The following is a 23,621-nucleotide window of genomic DNA, read 5'->3' as shown; positions in this document are numbered from 1 at the left end:
TAAACATTTGAGCTACCAACCCTAACCGCATGGTAGAAACTATGTCCACTTATCATATTTTCAAAGGGAAATTGTCACGCACTGTCGTTCACATATTCCGAGCTGTCTAAACCTGATGAAAGGAATTATTTATCTGGGAAAAATTAGGGACCACTGCCTACGATTGGTCAGAATAAATTAGAGCGTACACTTTAGAACAATCGGTCTTTGAAATGACGACCTTAGTAGAAATTTTTTAGTCCGGAAATTTCTTAGAAGAGGAAACTTAGTCTCTATTCCGGGGAGGCATAAAGAGATTAGTGCTTTCCTCGTGAAACAAGGAATGGACCAGGTGGTCGTCGTGTAAAAAGAAAGACATGTTTTGTGCTAGGACGCACACGTCCTGAAACAAACAGCGATAAGGTACACAATTTTAGTTTCACGTAATATTCTATTATTCGATTGTTTGTTTTATGCAAATGTGTTTGCTATGACTAGATTTCCATATTATGTATTGCTTATTCAATTCATGGAAATGTGTTGATGCTAGAGTTGTCATGCAATTTATTTTATTTAATTTCATGGAAAGTGTTGATACTAGAGTTATTATGCATTTTATTTTATTCAAGTTCATGGAAAGTATTGTTGCTAGAATTGTTAAGCGATATTATTTTTAAATATACAGCTATTAGTTCATTGGTAGAATTGATTTCATGCGACCCAAATGTTTACATGGGTAGGATTTCATATGGTTATATGAAATAACTTCATTTGTTGTTAGGACGATACAGATCATCGCGAGTTAACGATAATTACCTGATTATATCTGATTTTGTAATGATTGGATAATCCTGTAGGTTAAGGAATGCAGTGAGTTACATTTCTTTTGAATTTCATGCAATAGTAATAGAACATGTAGAAGCATATGTAAATAATACGGTAATATTTGGTAGACGTTCACGTGGTAATTTAAGACTTGCCGCTGGAAACGAGGTCAATGTCCTATCGTACTAAGTCAGAATCTACGCGGTGTGTGGATAGCAACATACTCTGAATAACGTAAGTGAATTGTATGTACCTCTAGATAGTGGGGTATACAGAATTATGGGGTAAATTTGTCCTTTAAGGAACAACTTTCTGAGAGAAAGACGAAACAGTTTGAAAACAGGAGAACGGGGAAAAGAAAGAAAGAAGGACGAGGTCAGAATAAAGGGACCAGGAAGTCCATGATGGGGCAGAACATAGAGCTTAGGAAGGATGAACTAGAAGACGCTGATATACGGTCAGACAGGAAGTCGATGCTATTTTTTCATCTCGTTATGATGATGAAATAAATCCAAACTGGACACACCTGTTAAATTCTATTGATATAATCTAACTTGAATTGGAATTGCCGTTATTAATCGGTTCTGACTGAATTTGTTATTTTCTTGTCAAAAGGGGGCTCGTGTTGTTTTATTTCTTTCCAGTATTCTTGCTCAGTTCTCTGTTGAAATTCCATTCTTTTTTCACTCCCAACTGGCTATAAAATCGAGGAAGGTCATCCTCTGGATAACGCCAGCCAAACCCAATCAACCACCCCTCTTACTAAGAGGGCGACGTTCCAGTGATTGTATCGTATATCAAGTTTAATTGCCTCCATAAGAAATGGTTACAAAGATACGTTCAAAATGGTTTATATATATATATATATATATATATATATATATATATATATATATATATATATATATATATATATATATATATATATATATATATATATATATATACACATACATATATATATATTCTTCCATATTCAGTGGTAAAAATTTAACATCTTCTATCGTTATGGGTCGACGGCATATATTTGTAATCAGAGAAAGAAAGAAAGAAAGAAAGAAAGAAAGAAAGAAAGAAAGAAAGAAAGAAAGAAAGAAAGAAAGAAAGATAGAAAGAAAGAAAGGAAGGAAGGAAGAAAGAAAGAAAGAAAGAAAGAAAGAAAGAGAGAGAGAAAGAAAGAAAGAAAGAAGGAAAAAGAGGCAGACCTGACGTTACAAACAAGACATGATATAGTCTTGCATAACGTGAATTACATACAAGTCACATACATTATCTAGTTTCTCTTAGATACAACCTGACAGTACATATTTGCTAACAAATACTCATATTTTGATTTGAAATTAGATTATAATAATATTATCAAAATACATTTCAAAATAAAATAGTTCAATGGCTATATATTATTCTGAAATAATTTTATTTCACAAAATGCATACAGATTTTTATAAAATAAAAACATCACACAAACCTGGACTCAAGTAGCAATCTATAAAAAGGATTACATAAATCTTTGAAATGACGTGAAGCGTAGCTTACAACATCTGACAGTGACGTGGAAATGACGTCACAACGTATATTACAACACCTGACAATGACGTGAAAATGACGTGAAGCGTAACTTACAGCATCTGACAATGACTTGGAAATTATGTCACAGCGTAGATTGCATTATCTGACAATGACGTGGAAATGATGTCACAGCGTAGATTACATTATCTGACAATGACGTGGAAATGATGTCACAGCATATATTACAACATCTGACAATAACGTGGAAATGATCTGAAGCGTATATTACATTTTCTGACATTTGACTTTGAAATTATGTCACATTTTATTACATCACCTGACAATGACGTGGAAATGATGTGACGCGCAGCTTACAAGATCTCACAATGACGTGGAAATGATGTAACAGCGTAGTTACATTATCTGACATTTGACTTGTAAATTGTAACAGCGTATATTACATCATCTGACAATGACGTGGAAATTATGTCACAGGGTAAATTACAACATCTGAGAATAACTTGGAAATGATGTCACAGCGTAGATTACAACGTCTGACAATGACCTGGAAATGTCAAGTCAACTTTTGTCTGTCTCCTTGATATCTCTGGCATATGTTGAGTTCACCTCTCATAGAGATACGCCATTCTACAACCTTTAAATTTGCGGCGAGACAAAAATATGTCCTGGACGTATGTCGTCGCAGTGATTTACAGAAAAATCATACATTTTCTTTGCCGAATATTTCTCGGCGGAAAACAGAAACCGCAAACTATTCAAACAATATCGGCTCTTTCGACAACTGGCTTGACTGTATGCTTTACCAAGAAATTACAATGTGGTCTGAATGGCATCTACTGACATGCATTTAATATAGGATTCGTAAGATCGGACCGAGAAGTTGTGAATGATACTCACGCGTGAGGTCTGGGTGGAAGCTACTAATTTCATCAATCTCCTCAGTTTTGAGCATTTAACCTTTCCTTGCATAAAACATAGAGCGACGAGAGTTGTCTACTCTGCCTTATGTCCAGCAGGTATACTGATCGGCACGATCGAGAAGATTCAAATTCCATAAGCTACGAAAACTCAATGGAAAAAGCTAGGATTTAAAAGAAGAATAAATGTGATCCTTAAAGGTCAAATATGGAAAACCTTTTTTAAAACATGTTTTTCTTTCATACATTAGAACACCATATCTTGTTGTTATTATACGTTGTTATTCCATCCTTTACGAATAAATCAGTTTGTAAATTTAACCCTTACAAATATTACCTGCCCTATATGTATGCGGAAGTGACATATAAAACAACGTACTTGCTAATATAGAGATAGATTCTAGTCCAGCGAATTTGCAAATGAACAGCGATCCAATGGAAGTTTAATAAATGAAAAAGTAATGGATCACCTATGTCAGACTGTAGTGATGATGTGAGATCCCCACTCATTACGTTTTTCGGTTATCGTTTCTTTGTGGTGATCGAGCACGGTGTTATTGCCCGGATCGAGTAAACAATGAAATAAAATATGAAATTAATGGCTGGAATAACAGAGATCTGAGCAGATCTATAAAATAGAACAACAAGAGTCCCCTTATGTAAAATGTAACAGTTTAATCAATTACATAAACAAAATGATATTAAAGATGACATTTGAATGATTCATTTTCTCTTAGACAAAGAGTTACAAATTGATTAAAAATTCAATCAGCCATTCTGTTACAGAAAAAAAAAACAAATATCACCATATAATCAAGTGATCAATCTAACTCAAATTGCCGGCATGTCAGTATCACCTGACTGCTTCCGGTTTGTTCCAAATTACTGTTGGTGATAGGTCACCGTTGCCCTCTCTCTCTCTCTCTCTCTCTCTCTCTCTGTGTGTGTGTGGAGGCTTTGGGTCATCAACCGTCTTGGTTGTAGACTGTGGTCTTTTCCACGGTGCAGTACATCTATGGAGCTATACCCTTCAAATAAAATATAATACCCAATCTAAATACGTGTCAGGTGCTTTCTTCTCCTGGAATCAAATAATATTCACACTCTTTCAGCGTCAGATATCGTTTATCGCAATTTAAGAGAATTAAGTTATGGTCAGTTCGCAACGTAATACACATTCAGAACCCTGTTGCTCTAAATTTTGTCTTTTCTAGCTGCTCCTCGCATTCCTGCTAGAACCATTACTTAATTATTCCTCCTAGATAAATCATTACACCCCGCTGTGACTATAAATTACAAGATAAATTATGTCTGTCGACACACGTTATTAATGCTAACACCAACGAATGTCGATGGGAAAAAATTTCACAGCATAATTACAAAAACAGATTAATGGACTTCATTCCTTGTCCTAACTACATTCCTTTGCTGATTATCTATTCACTGACAAATATTTTTTTTTTATAGAAAACCTCAGCCTACATGATACAAATCATTTAAGATAATTTACTTCTCACAATTCGTATCAGAAGGGATGCATGAAATTCCTAAAATACATGTACGTGATTTATATTATATCTGAACGAGGTAATTCGAACAAATTCATATAATCCACGAGTTATATAACATTGGAGACAAAATTCATGCAAACAATTAAGTTTTGATCTCAAGGAAAATTTAAGCATGACTATAAACGAATAATTCGGCAAATAATTACAAGCTTACATCAATAAACAAAACCGTCGCGCGCTTATTATCAGAGAATTCCCTCTGTTTCTTCTCTGGTTCCGAGTCTCTCAATTTTTTTCCAGGCCCACGTTTTTTGTACTATTTATTTAAGGAAAAAAATTACTTATTAATTGTCCTCAAAGTTAAGTTCTCGCTTCCTCAGAATCAGAACTTTTGCTGATTTTGCGAGGGGAATTCCTTAAAACGTTGAATTACGTTTGGGAATACATACTCCTTCGTTTAGTTTTGCCAGTCAGGATTACTTTCTTTAACCACTAAAAAAATGTTAACACTCCCATCAAAGTCAGAATAATCTTCTCTAGTCCAACTCTATTAATAACTATTCTGGAAAATACCTTTCTATGACACCTGTTTCAGATGGCCCAAGATTCCCAAAATTTTTACACTAGTTTGTCTCAACTCTGTCAATTTTTGCTATTAACCGAACGTTAGCATTGGCGCCTTTCATCTGTCTGACCGTTATCGAACTGACTCTAAGTAAAATTCAGTTCATGCCCCAAACGGAGCATATTCCAGCGCTTGCAGTCAGAATTTATTGCGAGTCTAGCCCATATGTCAAACTTAATGATTACATATCACGCTGACCACGTTAGAATGTACTGTGAAATTATCTACACAATTTTGCATCATTACAACCTACGGTCATTGATTGAGAAAAAAACATAAAGCAAGCAAATGATGACAATTGTTAGAAATAAAATTATGAAAAGTTTGTGCATTCAGCGTAGAAGCATGGTTACAGTGTATCGCCTAACTATTATAGTTATATAAGTCACGTTCAGGAAATAAATACAACAGATCCATATATTTTACTTAAAATTATCAACCATAACACCTCAACAATAAACTGCAGTTCTTAGAAATGGTAGACGAGGTCCTTCCCTTTTAAACGTAACCCATTATTTCTTAGCATAATATTATGCCATAGCTTGCTTGATATTTTCCGCTCTGAGTTTTTTCATCATAAAGTTAGGATGCAAAAGCTTATTGATATGTGTCTGCAGTTTAGATTTATGTACTCAGTCAACCAATCTCTCGGTCGCTCCCTCACCCTACCCCAAAGCCCGATTTTTGCCTAAAATAATATGTCTAAATTCATTTTAAATGTTTAAAATCATTTGTGTTGATTTGATTGCTTGAAGTATGCATGGGAAAAATTGAATCAGCAATAGGTACTAATCGGGTGGTTCATCATAATAATTTACGGCTTGACACAGTATTATCTAAAAAAAAAAACCGGTTTTCTGCATCTCGTTGAGAAATTTAAAGAAAAGAAAACAATAGCCCCTTTCTTTATTTAATCACGATTAGTGATAACTACAAAATATCTGTCATCAGTACTGGATCGGAAACGGAGGGTGGGGATGTCGACGTTTCCGGAAACCCTACCCCCCTTTAAAAAAGTACACCCAAAAAGTAGTCACTTGTCATTCGAAATTTGACCATCGTTCTATTCTTGCGTGCGTTTATTGGATATCATGCACACTTTCGGTAAAGCGACACACGGACTTTTGCTTTAGTGCCGTTTCAAGGAAAGTCAGAGCCCTTTTGCGATTTTGGAACCACCCACCCCAACATACACACTTGTCATGATACGGCCCTGAACAACCTACGAGAGTTATATTTGGTATAGGTTCCGTATGCAATTTATTGCAACATGTTGCGGGTGCCACTGGAGTCCAACCCTTGATAGCTAGTATTAAAGGTCAACTCAGTCAGTTTCTCTGCAGAACGTTGGCACTTATATACACGAGAGGAATTTTCCATAATGATTAAAATTCCAGGCAGATCTCATGCAATATGAGAGCACACAGGGAAGTTGGGGGGGGGGGGGGACTTGATTGGGCGGAACTTGATTGGGGGGAGGGCAAAACTTGACGGGCTTGTTAGTTTTCGTATATAGGCTACAGCAATTTTACAATGTTTTCTGAATGATGGTAGGGTCGTATCGGGATTGGGTTGGGTGAGGTTCCCATGGTTTCCTTGCAGCCCTTTCGGGAAAAGTCAGGGCCCTTTTTAAATTTTGGACTCACCCACCTCCAGCACTTGACTGGATCCGGCCTTCGTCATGTTCACGTTAAATGACTGTACAATCGATACAATTCTACGTTAGTACTTGATTGGTTCATTCTACAAATATCTCTGACACATAAACGCAATATTAAGAAAGGGAGATAAAGCACTAGGCAAATTTGCACACTAAATCTTTGCTCTGCATTTGCACAATGTCAAACGCGAGTTTGAAAATAATAATAATAATAAAAATAAAAAGCAGCAATATATTTTGATAATAAAAAAACTTTTGTCACACAAAAAATATTGTGACGGTGAAGTGTTTAGTTTCACAAACCTGCAAGGTTGATCTGTGCAAGTTGTAGATGCAACAAATAACAGCATCGCTGTAGTAGTAACGATGAAATGTTTTTCTTGTTGTTGTTGTTGTTACTTCTTGCTTAAACAGTTTGACAGGTGCGTTTGTGGAATCAAATCCCTGTCAATGTGTTATTAAGGAGATTTTTTATTCCTGGAAAATGCTGATTTTTCGTTGATTTTTCAGGTATATTACCCTGTTTTTGCAATGAAATCGGACGATTTTTGTTGATTTCGTGAGGGTAAAATACCCTCTTTTTGCACGAAATCGGACAGTTTTTTTCATTCTGCTCGTGCAAATCAATAAAAATTCACTGACAGATAAAAATAATATTATTATAAATAATTTTATGTTTCATGGAAAATTGTTGATTTTTGTTTACCATGCTGGTGTAATTGCCTTTCGGAATCAGCAATATGGATGATTTTGTTTATCATGCTGGTGTAATTGCCTTTCGGAATCAGCAACATGGATGATTTTGTTTACCATGCTGGGGTAATTGCCTTTCAGAATTGAGGAATCTGACAGAATTCCCTGACAGATAATTATTGTGGAAAATATTGCAAATCGGACTAGGGTATAAATCAGACTTTTATTTCTGCCAGTGCGGTTTGTATAGAAATGCCAAAGACGATTGTGTTATCCCAAGATGATATTGCGAATCGGACTAGGGTAAAAATCAGACTTTTACTTCTGCCAGTGCGGTTTGTATAGAAATGCCAAAGACGATTGTGTTATCCCAAGATGATATTGCGAATCGGACTAGGGTAAAAATCAGACTTTTATTTCTGCCAGTGCGGTTTGTATAGAAATGCCAAAGACGATTGTGTTATCCCAAGATGATATTGCGAATCGGACTAGGGTAAAAATCAGACTTTTACTTCTGCCAGTGCGGTTTGTATAGAAATGCCAAAGACGATTGTGTTATCCCAAGATGATATTGCGAATCGGACTAGGGTAAAAATCAGACTTTTATTTCTGCCAGTGCGGTTTGTATAGAAATGCCAAAGACGATTGTGTTATCCCAAGATGATATTGCGAATCGGACTAGGGTAAAAATCAGACTTTTACTTCTGCCAGTGCGGTTTGTATAGAAATGCCAAAGACGATTGTGTTATCCCAAGATGATATTGCGAATCGGACTAGGGTAAAAATCAGACTTTTATTTCTGCCAGTGCGGTTTGTATAGAAATGCCAAAGACGATTGTGTTATCCCAAGATGATATTGCGAATCGGACTAGGGTAAAAATCAGACTTTTACTTCTGCCAGTGCGGTTTGTATAGAAATGCCAAAGACGATTGTGTTATCCCAAGATGATATTGTGAGTATAATCAAGATGAGAAATGTTAATTCGGTTTCTGAAATCGCATCGTTGTACAAAATTGGATATAACCGCATTTACGATATCTGGAAGAAATATGACACAGCGAAGAAAACTGCGGTTGTTAAGGCGCTAACAGCAGCAGCTGAGAAATCTGAAACACCTGAAAAACCTGAGGAAGAATTTATTCTTGATGCACCTGCAGATGCACCTGTAAAAGTCAAATCTGTCCCGAAGATTTCAAAATCTGAGATTATACCGAAATCTGCGATTTCACCTGAGAAAGTCGCGCCTGTAAAAGTCAAATCTGTCACAATTCCACCTGCAACTGCTACAGAGATAGCGCTTCAAGCTCGTGTTAAATCGTTAGAAGCGCATTTAACACAGTCGGAATATCGAGTGACTGATCTCGAGCGGATACAAACACGACTGCGACATGAAAATTCCGATCTGATAAAGAGAAATTCCGATCTGATAAAGAAAAATTCCAATCTGGAAAAATCTAACGCGGAATTATCCGAGCTGAAACAGACACACACACAGTGCGGAGAAATTATAATCGATTACCAGCGACGGATACAAAAACTCACCGATGAGAATTCAATACTGAGTCGAGCAACCCAGGAAAATGTTTTGGATTTCATTGACTATAAAAACCGGGAAGTAAATGAAGCGATGCTGGTCCTGGAAAATAACATAAAATCTTACCAACAACTGCAACAACAGCAATACGAAATACAGAGCGAACAACGACAACAACGACGAAAACTCCGTGATAAACAAGAACGAGAACAGTTGCAACAACAACGGAGAGAGATCGCAGAGTTGGAGCGGAAATATGACGATCAACTAAAATTAATCTGCAAGGGAAGAGATATATGACTAACGATATTATCGCGTTGAAGTTGCTTCATGATGATTATTTTCGCGACAAGATGATTATTGACGATCACAACAACATCAGTCACTGGCTGTTACCGCAGGGAGCAATGATGACTTTCACGGTCAGGAACGGAGAAATTGTTCCGATTATCGGAGTGAATTCTCCGGACTTAACCGCGTGTTCGTTAATGAAGATCGCGCTGGAATTCCACAAAGAGTTTCAAAGGCGAATTTGCAACCCAAGTGTAACTCCAAGTATGTGCTTCGCTGGGTCAGGGTCGGTTGTGTGGGTTAATTTTTATGATCCTGTCGGTGTGACAGTGGAATCTGACATCACAGAATGTGGTTGTGATAAGTGTAAATAAGGATTGTTGGTTCTGATTGGACTGTCTCAGCGAGTATTTTCGTTGCAATCGCTGCCGAGCAATTTCATCTCGGGTTGGATCTCTCACTGATTGTTTCTGCGAAAAACCTCTTTCGAAACGGTCGTGAATCAAACAAACAGCATGATCTCCGATGGTTTTTACAACAGCAATCCGAGCATCTGGAACGATAACTTTGCCGTGAATCATTGCTGGATCAACCATTATAATTTAAAAGGTAGAATTTAAAATTGGATTTTAGCAGGTCGTGGATTACAGATTCAGTGGCATCTGAAACCAGAAGATAGTGTCATTGTAGGAAGCCTCAGATCGACAATCTGAGAGAAAAAGTGTGGAAAGTATCAGAATCACAATAAAAATAAAAATTATTATTGATTCTGCTAGTTTCCACAAACAGATATAGGGTTTGAAATAACAATCTAAGGGTTGCTGTAACAAACTCTGGAAAAAAACTAACATTTTTTAAAAAATCATATCAACTAAACCAACCATTAACACACCAAATATGAAACTTTAACCATGTTGTATGATCATCTGTTGCGATAATATCACTTTCAGACAGTAAAGTGTTTTTCCAAGTGGTATTGTTGAAACAATCAGGAATTGGCCACTCAGGATAATACAGTGTATAATCACTTCGATCTGCATTTCTGTGATTATCTGGTTTTAACTCCGCACAGAATCCTTTATAAACCAATTTAATTTTTTCGATGATACTCTTTACGGTTAATGTTGCTGATTGTATTCTCGCTTCGGGAAAGATTGTCGTGAAATGTTTCATTAACGTGTTATATTTTTCCAACTGTGATGGATCCCGCAACATCTTTTCGACGCGTTTTATTAATTCTTCTCGATGTACTATCACTGACATCATTGTTAAGTCCGCAGGAACCACCCAAGGAAGATTCAACATTTCCAAGAAATCTTTCACCGTATTGATTTGTTCCCGAGGTGAAGTTTTATCACCCCGAAATGGTTTCATGATTTTTTCTCCTGTAAACGTTACAATAACAAGCTCCCGTTGTCGTTGTAATTGTCTGTTTTTTGTGCGCGATTTTAATCTTATCTGTGGGAAGCTTGCTGATATCACATTGAAATATCCAGTTGAGATAATTTAGTTTCTTTTGATACGGTTGTAATTGCTCGTCAGGATCCCACATTTGTAGTATCTCAAATCATCATCTTGGTGATCCGGCATGATATTTTGTAGAATTTCGGATAAATCATCATCGATCGGTACATCAATTTCTCCAGCTTGTTGTAGTCGGGTTTCAACAGTTGTTTATAAGAACTCATCAATGGGTTTGATTTCTGTAGGTGTTGCTGTGATCTTTTTTTTCGACAGCCAAAGTTCATACTCATCTGGGATGGTCTAGATGATTTCATAACCAGTATTTTTCATCATAGCAATCAACCTCGGAGTGAAATAACATTTCGAATTGTTCTCGTCGAGGATGTTACTGATAAACGTAAACCCGTATGGGGTATTTATTTCTCCGAGTTTGGGAGCATGAAATCTTTTTTCTGGTTCAAGCAGATTTTTTTCGTTGTCGATGATAGCCTCAATGATATCTTTGAGAGTCAGTGGAAGATTTTTGTAACGCCGAGCCACTGCAGAATAATGTATCGCTGATACGCATCTGAAGCGATGCAGCGCTTGTTTGGTGGCCTCGACAGAACCTATTTCTTCCGAAAACACAAACAAATACTTGAATCGCTCATCAACGATACTAACTCCCGCTTCAAGGGTGTGATTAAACACAACCACGTCAGTGTCGTTGAACGCGTGATTGGTATCACTGAAATCGTTCTTTTTTGTGCTGGATCGGTTTCGGCATGATAATACTTTGTACGAAATCCTCGTTGTTGTAATTGTGATGCAATTCCTTCCACGGAGAATTTCGTGTTGGATTTATTGTGGGTAAATACCACAGCACGATTTTTTCCCGCGAGATAATCCAACAACGCAGCTAAATTATCTTTGTGGGATTTTTCCACAATAAATTTTTTATCATGATCGGGTTTATAATCATTGATGATAAATTTCATCTCAGACCGTCCCAATTTATCTCGAAATAACATCAAATCATCACTGTCTACGTCCGCGTCAAGAACAATTACTCGTGGCGCTGATGTGATTAACCGATCAAGAGTTTCCCAACGATAACGACTGTGTGTCACCGACGAAAAACATTGTCTTCGAATCCCGTGATATTCATCTACGATAACAACGTTTGGAATTCCCCGTACACGAGTCAACGATTCAACTTGGACGATAATTTTTTGGGATTCATCAGGTTTAAACGTAATATCTCCAGCGATATCACTGTAACATTCGAATCCATAATCGGATTTAATTTTTTCTGTAAGAGTTTTTCGATAAGATATCCACAGCGCAGGTTGATTTGGTTTGATTGATGCCATAGCAGCCTGTTTTTCCCATCCCGCAAGCTGATCCATCAATGTAGTCCCCGTCAGGAACAATTTTACAACCTGATCCTGATTCATGTGCTGGTGGTTCTTCATAGCGATAGTCCGGAATCCTGTCAGGAAATTTTCCAGGATAATCACTTCGATGATAACTTGCAGACATTAAGTATTCAATGTATTTAGGATCTCGTTGTTGTTCTGGTAATTTATCAACGATGGCATCAATGATAGAATTAGTTGATGTTTTTTGTAAAACAGCAGCAATTTGATCATCAATATCCTCACGGGGAATTGTTATTTTACCAGATCCTCGCGGACATGTCACAATAAAACAATCCGAGTGAACGTAAACAAGACAGTTGTCGCATTTAGTTTCCACGTATCCGTGAAATTCATTAAATCCATGTCTGCGTTGACAAATATTGAACATGTGTCCTGGCTTTCTTGATACTGATAGTCTATTCATGTTGGTATTTACCACACTGAGAAGTTGATCAGGTTGGCCAGTCAGCGCGGTGGAGATTTTAATCATATCCTGCTCGGATAATCGTCAGATACACATGCGGGAAGTACAACATCGACAACCTCAATACACATTGATTGAATCGAAACAGGACAGGAAAGTAATTCCGTTGCAGTAAAAACACCATAAGGTTTTTTACACCATGAGAAAGGTTTGTTTGACTTTGTTCCAGAAAGTTTGATACTGTGAAGTCCAGCTTGTTTATCGATTTTCCACTCAGGATTTTGTTCCGCTGCAGTATTTATCAACTCATCATGTTCGTCAAAACTAACTATAATCCATTTGACAAGCACATGATAAGCACTATTCGTTTCAAACAATATTATTTCATCGCTCGCGACATTGCACAATTCTGAGAAATACTCAGTTACGTTATCAGTGTTAACTCGTTTAGCGTCAGTATCAAATACTGGATAACGTTGACGTTGTCGAGGAATAACTTCAGTGACAGCTGATTGTCCAGCAAATGCAGATGAAATCAAGTTAAAATCACTATCAGACACAAACACGTAGAATTTGTCAAAATGCTGCACAATGATGCCCGGTAACATGTATTTGCTACCGTTGTAACTTCGCACGGTAAAAACATTGATAGCGTCACATTTTCGATCAAAATAAACAACATCAAGTATCGAACCAAGATATCTGGAGTAATACTCGCGCAGATAAAATAAATCAGTCTTGGCATTGTCGATGAGTTGATCGTCAGGACTGTTATCAAATACATACTCGACTGTTTCTGAGTGTCGGATTGGGATATCCAGCACATACTGTCTTGGATCTATTATGTCAATGTTAAAGTCCATATACAATATGCATTCAAAAGTCTAATTACTATTTAAAATTTAATTGATATAAATTTATATAATGCCGACTTCGCTGTTTGCCACAAACAAGTGCAAATGGCTTCCACAGTGATCACCAGTTCCATGTGGAAGAAATTCATACACGGAATTCTGCAGGATTCATATGATTTCCTCAAGAAAAAATAAATCCGCAGGACCTAAACCCTGTGTAGTGTGTAATAAGGGTGTCCGGAGCAAGTATCAACTCTGTTCTGATTGTGGTGGACCGAGATATCGATCACTTATCGATTACTGCGCTAGAAAAAACAAACCAATCCCGACCGTTGAAGAGTTTCTGCAACAACGTCAGGAAAAAACCAAATAGTTTGAGATCTTTTCATCCAAGGTTTCCTACAACGGTAATAATACAAGGCTTGGATCGATATTTTAACCCCTGCATCTGTTTGTGGAAACTAGCAGAATCGATAATAATTTTTATTTTTATAGTGATTCTGATAGTTTCCACACCTTTTCTCTCAGATCGTCGTTCTGAGGTTTCCTACAACGGTAATAATACAAGGCTTGGATCGATATTTTAACCCCATATTAATTGAATATAAAATACAAGATAGTATATAATGCCGCGCTTGGCTGTAAACAAATGTAGCTGGCTGCCTCAGGGATCATCAAATCCATGTGGAAAGAACAGCTGTGGGAAATTATGCGGTCTTCATGCGATATTTGCAAAAAAATCAAAATTAGATGGGCCGAAACCTTGTGTAGTGTGTAATAAGGGCGTTCGAGGTAAATTTCGACTTTGTACAGACTGTGGTGGTCCAAGATATCGATCCATGGTTGAATACTGCACTAGAACAAACAAACCAATACCGACCATCGAGGAGTTTGTACAACAGCGTCAAGAAAAAACTAAATAATTTCAATCTGAAGGTTTCTACATACAACCCTCAAATCGTTAATCTGACAGTAAAAAGTGGAGCAACCCTCATGATTGATTATATTTTTTAGTAAATATGAGACTTGCTCCATTTTTTTCTCTCAGATCGTTATTCTGAGGGTTCCTACAATGACAATAATACAGCCCTCAGATCGTCAATCTGACGGTAAAGTTTGGAGCAACTCTCATAGTTGATTATATATTTCAGTAAATATGAGACTTGCTCCATTTTTTTCTCTCAGATTGTAATTCTGAAGGTTCCTACAATGACAATAATACAGGTCTCAGATTGTAATTCTGACAGTAAAATTTGGAGCAACTCTCATGATTGATTATATTTTTTAGTAAATATGAGACTTGCTCCATTTTTTTGTGTCTCATATCGTCATTCTGAGGCTTCCTACAAGGACAATAATACAACCATCAGATTGTTTGTGGAGCTCGGAGATCATTCAACCGCCCGACGCGAACCAGTTAAGCATCACGCAGCGCTACCAAATTCTGTTCGTATGATTATTATAGGCCCATCTGGAAGTGGTAAAACGCAGTTGCTACTTAATTTAATAATGAAATGGATGAAATGGGATAAATTATATCTGGTAGCACCATCTGTAGACGATCAGCGTTGTTATGATGTGATAAAAGATTATAATGAAAGAGCAAAATTGTTAAATGAGAGCGGAGATGATGTTGTTGAATTTATAACTGACATTAATGAAGCACCAAGTATTGATGATATTGATGGGTCAATTAATAATTTAGTTGTGTACGATGATATTATGCTGGACAAGCAATCAAACCCTGCCAGAATATTTTCACGAGGCAGACACAAAAACACATATATAATTTATGTAACCCAGCGATATACACAGATTCCTAAAGTGATCAGGGATAACTGTAATATTCTTACTGTCTTTAACGGAGTTGATACACATACACTGAGAAATATTCATCAAACTTGGTGCAGCGGTGATATGGATATAAATAAATTAAAAAATTTCTTCATTCGTGCTAAAATAACTTTGCACGGATTTGTAACAATAAATTTACATGATCCTCGAACACGGTATCGAATCGGGTTAGATAAAAAAAAATTTAATTCAGAGCAGCAGGGAGGGCGACGCTCTCAACGCGTCACCGACTTTATCGCGTATTTCCTTAAATCGCATCGAAGAAAAAAAAACCTATCAGCGATAACAGGTAAGCCAATTTGTTATCGACGGAGTCGTCTTACACTGAGTATCGCAATTTTTTTTACGATTTTTGCGATCCCCCAGGAAGTTGTATTTTGGCGAAATGCAGGTGAACCAATTAGACTCTGTTCGCCCTCCCTGCTGCTTTTACTAACCGCCTTTATTTGCTGACGCATGCGTAGAGAGCATCATAACCCCAAGGCAAGAGTAACGCTTAGACACTTTATAGCGACGACTCTATCACCGAGAACCGGACTATTGCTTACTCTTGCCTTTAAAATTCAGCCTAATAAATTTTTAAATAACAGCACTGTTAACCCTCTCTCTCTCTCTCTCTCTCTCTCTCTCTCTCTCTCTCTCTCTATATATATATATATATATATATATATATATATATATATATATATATATATGCGTGACCACAGGGAAACCCAACCTACCTGTTTAGTCGGTTGGAGAAAAGCTGCAAAGTTGTGATAAGCAATCCGGAAAAGTCAAGACGTCCCATGGTGAATGAGTCATACAATACTTAGTACATGTATATAAATTTCAATCAACGAATGATTACATTGATATTTTTTATTTATTTGAACGAATGTTTTCTCTCATTTATTGATCGTTTCATTCTAATGCAAGATCATGAGCGTTTTCCGAAACAAAACATAAAAAGAATAGGTTCTGATATTTTCGTTCCTCCCACTTACCAGTGTTTTATATAGCATAGCATTCTTCCTGCTTCCTACATGCAATCCAGGAACAGCGGGGGGGGGGGGGGCAGGGGACATCCCACCCCCCACCCCGATTCTGCATGTGCTGTAAAATTGCTGTAGTCTATATACGAAAGTTAACAAGCCCGTCAAGTTTTGCCCCCCCCCCCCCACCCGTAAAAAATTGTAAATGACGTCCCTGATCGAATCTTTCATAATATTTGGAACCCCAGGATTCGGACATTAAAAACATCTCTAATTTGCACAGGGGCCCCGAGTGGCCGAGTGGTCTAAAGCGCTCTCCGTTACGGATCACTGCCATCTCACCTCTGCGTGGGTTCGAGTCTAGGATTCGGCCAATGTGGGTATGTGAGAAAGCTTGCCAGTAGCTTCTCGTGGGTCGGTGGTTCTTTTCCCGGGTTCTTCCTCCACCATTAATACTGGCCGCCATACATAGCCTATCTTGTGCTGAAAAATGGCGTTAAACCCCACAACAACAACAACTAATTTGCACATGTTTTCTCCAGTATGATAGTGTTTAGTGGGCAATAGAAACGATGCCAATACAGAGCTGTTTATCTGTCTCTCGCTCTGTCTCCGTCAGTTACCTATTTCTCTCCATAGATAGATAGATAGATAGATAGATAGATAGATAGATAATATTCCCATTTATTTCAGACGACAGGCGACATTTGTGTTTTTAATAGTGATATTACTGAGGTTTCCGTGTTACTCAAGCATGACAAGAAACTGACTGAAATACTTTCAGGCCATAATATATATATATATATATATATATATATATATATATATATATATATATATATATATATATATATATATATATATATTCAACCAAGTGGTACTATCAACATGAATATCTCTGGCGTGATATTTTATACAAACTGCTTCGTTGTTGGTTAATTTCCTCTTCTGCACAACAAGTTTGCACCCATTCCACTTTGAAAACATAGGCTCTCATCCTGCATTATCAACTGTAATATAAAAACTGCGCACTTAGCGTAAGCAATATATATATATATATATATATATATATATATATATATATATATATATATATATATATATATATATATATATATATATATATATATATATATAATTTATTAACAAATAGAGATAAACAGTTTTAGTAATATTTGTATTATGTATAATACACGCTTATTAGAAGTAAAGAAAATATATTAAAAACAAAAAAAAAAAAAAAAAAATTACAAAAACAAAAAAAAAAAAAAATTACGAAGATAAATGTATACAACATATATACCAGTATAATCTTTATAGCTGTTAAAGTGGTATTCAGAACTCAATTTATTTAATAAAAATATAATAAAAAAATATGGTGTGCATTACGGTTACTATCAAGTATTTTATAAATAATTAATCCTATTATATTGATAATTAATTACAATTCAATTTCATTTTTAAAGAATTAGTAAACTTATTCAGAAAAAAAAAAATTACTAAATGTCATATAGTGTTTTTGAATTTAGACCTTTTGGATATACCGTATTAAGACGGTGAATCCAATAGGTTTCCTTTAGCTGATTCTGAAATGGAACGTCTACTAAAGGAAACCTATTGGATTCACCGTCTTAATACGGTATATCCAAAAGGTCTAAATTCAAAAACACTATATGACATTTAGTAATTTTTTTTTTTTTCTGAATTATGTCCCCTGTTTACAATTAGATATGAATATTTCATATTATTTTACTTTGCAGAAAATCTTAATTGGTAAAAGTATAATCTAATAACATAAAAATAAGTTTACTAATTCTTTAAAAATGAAATTAATTGTAATTAATTATCAATATAATATGATTAATTATTTATAAAATACTTGATAGTAACCGTAATGCACACCATATTTTTTTATTATATTTTTATTAAATAAATTGAGTTCTGAATATCACTTTAACAGCTATAAAGATTATACTGGTATATATGTTGTATACATTTATCTTTGTAATTTTTTTTTTTTTGTTTTTGTAATTTTCTTTTTTTTTTTTTTTGTTTTTAATATATTTTTTATTTACTTCTAATAAGCGTGTATTATACATAATACAAATATTACTAAAACTGTTTATCTCTATTTGTTAATAAATTGTATATATATAGTTATCAGTAGAGATATATGTATCTTTAAGATCCAGTTTTATATATATATTTATGTATTAAGATATCATTAATCTTTGCTGCATATGCACATCTCCATGTAAATTATTCGTTAAAGTATTAGATAATTACGTTAAAAATGTAGCTATGACGTCATCTTGTTTATATCATTGTTTATTTCATTGATCACTTAGAAACAACATATTTAATGACGTAAGCAATGATATTGAATTCAGTTTGAATTCAGTCTGATGAAGCATTAAAGCGAAACCGGTCACACATTCTACGTGTTGGTGTTGTTTATTTTATAATATATATATATATATATATATATATATATATAGCAGCAGGGAGGGTGTACAGACCAGGTGGCTCAGATAAATTTAAGCCTCTCACCAAACATTTCTCCGTAGAAGCCTCAGAAAGCAGAAATAACGCCTCCTGCGCAAATTAATCCGCAAAATTTCCCCCCAAGATGCATTTTCAGACATAAAAAAAAGGCAGCTTTTTTTGGGGGGGGGTATTGTAAAATTTATTTGTGATTGCAAATTCCGGTTGCAATTTTATGAGTAAATTTGATCAAGACCGACTCGATACCTACTACGCGGATCATGAAGATTAATCGTGACAAATCCGTGCGGAGTCGCTTGAGCGTGACTAAAGAAATTTTTAAACTTATTTATATCCATATCGCCGTTACACCAAGTTTGATGAATATTTCTTAGCGTGTGAGTATCAACGCCATTGAAAACTGATAAAATATTACAATTATCTCTAATTACCTTCGGAATTTGTGTATATCGCTGCGTCACGTAAATCACATCGGTGTTCTTGTGTCGGCCACGCGAGAATATCCTAGCCGGATTAGTTTGCTTATCCAGCATCACATCGTCGAAAACAACAAGATTATTAGTATCGCCGTCTAAACTTTCCACTGATGGAGCCTCATTGATATCCGTTATAAATTCTATTGTGCCATCCTCAGTATTATCGCTAAATTCCTTTAGTACTTGATAACATCGCTGATCATCAACGGATGGCGCAACCAAATATAATTTATCCCATTTTAGCCATCTCATTATCAAATTTAGCAATAACTGAGTTTTTCCAGATCCCGACGGTCCAATAATTATCATTCTTATCGAATTTGGTAATGCTGAAGTGTGTTTCACTTGCTCGCGTTTTTTCGTGGCTGAAAAATCAATTACATTCATGTTATTAGAATATTATGGATTCATATTGTGTTAAGTGTCGCACTCGAACTGCTACGATAAATCCAATCGAAGTCGTTACACGCAACAACAGGAATGCTATCAAAGGTGAATGTGCGGTTTGTGGTACAATCAAATATAGATTCGTTAAAAAAAAGATAGAAGAACCGGAGGAGATATTACCGCCTCCTTAACAAATCTGCCAGGATTGCCTTGGGCGAAATATCCCGGAGAGAAACATCTGCCAGGATACAACTATTGCGGACCTGGTACAAGGCTAGATATAAGACTTAATAATAATAATCAACCAAATCCTGGTGAAGAACCAGTAAATGCTATTGATAACGCATGCTACTATCACGATCTCGCATATCGCAGTGGAGATTTAGAACAACGACATCTCGCTGATGTGAAGCTAATTCACGCAATAGACGCAGTACCTAATAAAAAATTCAAAGAAAAATTGGCAACCTGGTTGATAAAAGGAGCGATGAAAGGTAAATTAGTCCTAGGTGCTGGTTAATTTATAATGGAGCAAATATATTATTCTCCGCGAGGATTTTGGAAAGGAAAATCAGCAATTGCCAAACTTGCCAAGGCCGCAAAAGTAAAACACTCCACCGCTGCATCATGGTTATCAAAGCAAGCTGTTTGGCAAATTTATCTTCCTCCGCCTAAGAAAATACCATATGCGAGTTTCTCTGTCAGCGTCCCTAATGAAGTTCATCAGGCCGACTTAATGTTTCTTCCTTACGATACCGTTGACGGAGTTATATACAAATATGTTCTGACGGTTGTTGATATTGCAAGTAGGTACAAAGAAGCGGAACCGTTATCGAATAAAACAGCAACAGATATTGCTAAGGCGTTTAGCGAAATTTATTCACGATCTCCATTAACATGGCCGAAGCTTCTCCAGGTTGATCCAGGTCGAGAATTTCTTGGCGCGGTTACTTCACTGATGAAAAAGAATAATGTTAAAATCCGTCGCGGTATTGTAGGTGTTCATCACAATCAAGCTATCGTTGAGAGATTCAATAAAACTCTTGCAGAACGATTATTCGGATATCAGTACGCGCGCGAATTTATCCAAGATAAACGATCTCACGATTGGGTAACAAGATTACCTCACGTGATTAACGCACTAAATAACGAAGTAACACGAACAATATCAATGAAACCCGCAATTGCAATTACAAAACCAAATATACCACTAAAGCGAAGTTCAATAATTTCGCCGGTGTTAGGTAGTGTCACGGTTAGATATTTATATAAAGAAGGAGAAGCCGAGGGAGGAAGAAAAAGAGCAACCGATCCAAACTGGAGCGTTACAACGCATAAAATATCGGCCGTAACAAGATCATCAGGAAGACCAGCAATTTATTTTCTAGATTCATTGGCACCGCAACGAGGATTTACCAAAGAAGAACTACAAGTAATTCCAAGAGATACTCAATTACCGCCATCTTCGTTAATGTGAAATCTAATCCTACCTAACTGAGATAATTTTCTTACTCGAGACACGGCTAGATAAACTAAATTTGACCAGGAAATTCTATCATCGACAATCCAGATTTGACCATCTACTGTTAATCCCTGTGACGAGTGAATCGTTGCTGCATATCCGAGTTTCCACGGCGATCTTTCTGCGCTTATCGCATCATTGACAAGATTAATATCAACGAAAATAATATCGTTCAAAACCATTATTTTTTCTTCTCCGCACGGCAAAGTAACATTAATATTTTGTTTTCTAGTATCAGCTGGCCTATAGCATAATGGTACCGGCAACGTTGGAAATTTCTCATAATGAAGTTTGAATAATATTTCCTGAATATTATCACGAACAATTTTTCTGCTAGCCACAATCAAATGATCTGGACGCCACAAGGATAGAAAATTATCCATCGAAGTCTCGTCAATTATTTTTCTCATCACATCACATTGAAACTTATTAGGTTGCAATCGAATCATTTTTTTAAACTCAGTTAGTAAATTATCATTAGATCTATAATCGGCATCAATCTCTTCATAATAATCCACAAAGTTTCTGAGCCATCTATGAGGAGATTCACCATCAATAGGATCAGGTTGACCATGATCTCCGCACATTATCACTGCAGTATTTTTTTCTTCCAACCAACTTAGGAATGATTTTAGTATAACTAAATTTACTGTGCAAATTTCATCAAATACTATAATCTTGTTGATATATTTGTTTCCCATTCGAGCCGGATCCCATAATCCACCACTGTACTTGAAATAACTGTGATACGTGCAAGAACTAACGCCACGCTGCTTTATTTCTCTTGCTAACCTGTGAGTTGGAGTTAACACTATCATATCAGAGTTTGAAAATAAGTTTATCGCTCGTGTGGTTTTACCACTACCGCCAGGACCATTCAGATAAACGAATTTGTTTCGTGAAATCGGATCAAACGCAGATGATGCTGCTGATACTTCATCGCATTGGTCTTTATGAAACTTATCGCAATCTTCTACATCAGCGTCTTCACAATAATCTAGAATATCCTCATTCTTTATTCTCCAAGTTCCCCATGAATCATTAGTGATTAAATTTTCCAACCTACACTGATATTTCTTATCGATATAAAATGAATCCGTTGCAACTCTTACCGCGATATCGGCAAATTTATTTATCATCGACAATAAATTAATACTCACATAAGCGAGCATCGATGATCTTAGATGAGTATACTGCGCTGATTCTCCATCGAGATAAGTAATCACGGTACCTAATTTTTCTCCATCAATAATAATATTTTCTCTGTTGCAAAATATTCCTCTTGACACCGTATCGGCAATAATAAAATCCATTTCAGCGTCATTGATGAATAATCTAGCATGGCGATGTTTATGATCAACTGATCCTCCTTGAGTAAATTTACCAATTATTTTTCTTCCAATATCTTTCGCGTTTTCACAGTCCGTGGGTAACCACACTTCAGTTTGTTTCCTATACGATATAATTGCTTCACTTACCGTCAATGATATTAACATCGACGAATCCAACATATATCTCAACAATACCGTAGGGACCCATCTTCGTTGAGATAAATGCCGACCAAACCAAATATAGCAAATCCTATGCAAATTCTCAGCAAGTTCGAACGAAGTAACATGAGCGAATCCTGTCATAACAAAATCGGGTAATGGTCCGTTAATTGCCACTCTTGTCATCTCGTTGGTAGGATGGCCGAATTTAGCAAAGTAATCCGCACAATCACCATATCCAAGGAAACTTCCAGGATAGCACGCGCTCATATCAACTGAAATCATATCTTCGAAATAATATTTGGTATTCCACAATCCTCCGTGACCATATTCGATACAGCTAAGTTGAATATCATTAAGAAATTCATTCTTCGTGGGTTTCCACGAATTTCTCTCTCTCGCAGCGTGAGCGGCAACAGACGGAATGGTAAAGCAGTTCGTTAATAACTGATCTGGATTTGACGAATACTTCTCCGCGATATTTTTCATCGATTCATGTAATATTTCATCACGGTAAATATCTCCGCGTGGCAAGATAAATTGATCATATCTTTCTTCGCTTGAGAATAACCAAACCGATATTGGATCAGATGCGGCTAATAATTTGATATATCGGAACATTGCATCAGCGCCATCCGTGGAAGATTCCGCGGGATAGAATTTAACAACACGATCCTTCGGGAATATCATCACTGACTGCGACCA

At 36.3% G+C, this 23,621-nt stretch overlaps 1 long non-coding RNA gene across 1 annotated transcript in view; it reads right to left on the bottom strand.

The window, feature by feature from the left end:
* Positions 1-3,908: 3,908 nt before the first annotated feature.
* The window catches only part of LOC149782938 (uncharacterized), a 34,849-nt gene continuing 15,136 nt past the window's right edge, over positions 3,909-23,621 (bottom strand). The window contains exons 2-3 of the long non-coding RNA XR_016414477.1: positions 17,458-17,546; positions 3,909-4,279 (exon numbers count right to left, since the gene is read on the bottom strand). This is a non-coding gene — a long non-coding RNA (uncharacterized LOC149782938). The remainder of the gene's footprint in view (positions 4,280-17,457; positions 17,547-23,621) is intronic.

This window comes from Sinohyriopsis cumingii, chromosome 15, assembly GCF_028554795.1.
Source record: "Sinohyriopsis cumingii isolate HCF-2022 chromosome 15, ASM2855479v2, whole genome shotgun sequence".
NCBI classification, from domain to species: Eukaryota; Metazoa; Mollusca; class Bivalvia; order Unionida; family Unionidae; genus Sinohyriopsis; species Sinohyriopsis cumingii.
Note: the sequence above shows the minus strand (reverse complement) of the source record. Positions and strands in the feature narration are given on the sequence as shown.